Consider the following 3,224-nt stretch of genomic DNA (forward strand, 5'->3'; position numbering starts at 1 on the left):
TTTGACTTACTGTTTATTTTTTCTACGAAATAATAATGTTTGATATGTACTTGCATGTATTTATGTGCGCCATTCGGATAAATAATTACACAATGACTTATGTATACATTTGGCGAGAATTGGGTACTAGTATTACTAAAAAAAAAAAAAATCTATAATTTCTCAATATTACTTACTGCACTCTGATAAGGATACTTACTCCTCCATTTAGAATATAGAACGTCCTATTCAAACCTTTCTCTTTCTCTTCACAACTATTACTCATGTAATAGTACACTATCTAAACAGTAGGTCACCCAACAATACTACTATTATTAAAGTTACAGCTATTCGAATTGCTAATGACATTATGGTTTGCTTATCTTTATAAAACAGTACAAAAAAAACATTAGTATTAACTGTATCAATAGCTTACTCAATATATGTATAGGTAACTCTGTCTGTAAGTACAAAGGCAATAAATGTTGCATTTAAGACTTATTAAGGTATTAACATTGGAAATAACAATACCTTTTGTTTAAATGTTTTAACAAAAAAAACTTAACCAAAAAAAATGTCATAAACAATGCCAATAGCTCTAACTTTACTAATGCCGAGACCATTGCATTGAAAATGCTTGTTATTGTATCTTCCAAGTATGGCTCCCCAAGTTCTACATTGCAAACATATGTCGAGACACTCTGTGGGACCGCTAAGAGATATTTCATAAAATTATTTTGGACCACTTGTAAGTTGTAGAGTACTGACATTTGCATGCCCCCACAGGCCTGCCCCATAAGTAACAATAGCTACGCAAGTCGCTTTATATACAGTCAACATATCTTTAATTGGCTTTCTCCCTATTTTACGACTAACATTTTTCAATGCCATAATGGATTTACAGTACAACAATTTCCTAGTCTTAATTGTATTGTTCCATAGGCCTTTACTATCAATTAAAACCCCTAAATAGGGAAATGTTAAAATATCCTCTACTGGGGTAGATCCAATATGAATTACTTTTTTCTTTCTTTGTGCACCCGACCCACAGTGCATGGTAAATGTCTTAGAGCAATTTATACTTAAATCAAGCTGATTCATAAAATCAGAAAAGGAGGTGACTAGTCTTTGCATGGCCTGCGGTGTTCTAGCCATCAGGACCGCGTCGTCTGCGTATAGCAGAATTGGGATTGATCTTTTTCCCACCATTGGCACGTCCCTACACTCAGCTATCAATGTTTTTTCCACATTGTTAATATAGAGTGTAAAAAGGAATGGTGCCAGGACACAGCCCTGACGTACACCCCTTTTAATTGCAAAGGATCTAGTACATTCGCCATTTTTTCCATATCTGACTCTGGCCGAAGCTCCTGCATAGAGATCTCTAAGAAAATTAATAACTAATTGGTCTACTCCCATGTTACTCATAACTAGCCAGAGTTTACTATGTGTTACAGAGTCGAATGCAGAGGTAAGATCAACAAAAGTTAAAAACATTCGTCCCTCTTTGGCTTTAGAATATTTTTCAGTTAAAATATGCAAGTTCAAACACTGTTCGATTGTTCCAAGCCCTTTCCTAAAACCATACTGTAGGTCACTTAAAATTTTAGCTTCATTTGCCCATACATGTAATCTATTTAAAATTACTCTTCCTAGGATTTTAATCGTAGAATCCAGGAGTGATATTGGGCGGTAACACTGACAGATTTCTCGGTCGCCCTTTTTAAAAATAAGGACTATCAGGGATTCACACCACGATGGGAGGAGACCTTTATCTAAAGTAGCATTAAAAAGACGTGTAAGAATTGGGGCCCATAATTCCCTGTTGTTTTTAAATAAATCAACAGGGACCCCATCAGGGCCGGGTGCTTTCCCCGCCAGGCAGGCATCAATACAGTTTTGCACTTCTGTTACTGTTATTTCGGGTACAAGTGTGCTACTGGTGTGAGTACATGCTCCCATTTGAGTATTCTCATTGGCACTTCCGTCTTATCTTTCCCTCTTATCTTATGCATTGGAATACAACTTTGCAAAGTGTTCAGCCCACTCACTCTCTGTAATTGCCACATCTAGTGGGTCTATATTACTATAATTTAAAAAAGGGGCATTAACAACTTTCCAGAACTTTCCAACTTTACTTAACGAAGCATCACATAAAGCATCCCATGCTTCAATCTTTAAAGCATTTTTCCTGTTTTTAAGGGTTTGCTTATAGACATTCCTACAGTTTCTAATTAGGCCAATGTCTTTCTCCGTAGCATGTAGGGCTTGCTTTAGACTTGAGTATGCCTTTGTGCACTCAGAATCAAACCACCCCTTCTGCTTTGTATTCCCACCTCTAGTACCGACCCATAATAACTTTCTTGTTTGAGCAATAATCATCCAAAAATTGTTAATGATATCAGAGGCATTGGCATTCTTATCTGTACATACATAAAATTGGGGCAACATACTTTTTATTAATTTCTCCTGGAAGTCAACTGGGGAAATTTTTGTCCACTTTAAAGCATATCCATTTTTACGGGCCATAGTAATATTGTCTATTATAACTTTAGATTTGGCCCTACCACGATATTTTTTAGATCTCAAACTTAATTTAAAACTTAGAGGGAAGTGGTCGCTAAGCGGGCAATCCAGAATACTATAATCCTGTATCATATCCCTGTGACTAGAAGTCATTATGGCGTAATCGATGGTTGTGTTTGCCCCTCTGCCAATAAACGTTGGTAAAAAGGGGACTTCTGGACAAGTCAACCTGTTTACAAAGTCCATGTCATTCTCAAATATAAGTTCATTTAAATAATCCCCCTGTCTGGAATGTTCAAAATGACTAAGGCCAATGTCTCTATCTAATTTTACCCCACATATCTCGCTCTCTGCGTTTCTGCATATTGGGCAGTTAAAATCTCCAACCCAAATAATACAAGTGTCCTTGGACCTCCTCCCTATAGCGGAAGTGATGTTACTTCCTAATAATCTAAAGACATCATCTGAGTCTTCTCCTTGGATATTATTATAAAAATTAACCAACACTAAAAAAAAATCCTTTATTAATTGTGATCCTTATAATGTGATAATATATATTATTAAAAACTAACTCAATTTTGATACTTGCTAACAGATTTGAAACGTAGGTACACAAACCTCCTTTGGCCCTACCATAAGGTGAGCTTACTGCTGGGGAGAAATAGGTTTTAAATCCATTGATATATACAGGTTCAATTGTCCAGGTTTCCTGGAGGCTT

This window comes from Triturus cristatus, chromosome 5_1, assembly GCF_964204655.1.
Source record: "Triturus cristatus chromosome 5_1, aTriCri1.1, whole genome shotgun sequence".
NCBI classification, from domain to species: domain Eukaryota; kingdom Metazoa; phylum Chordata; class Amphibia; order Caudata; family Salamandridae; genus Triturus; species Triturus cristatus.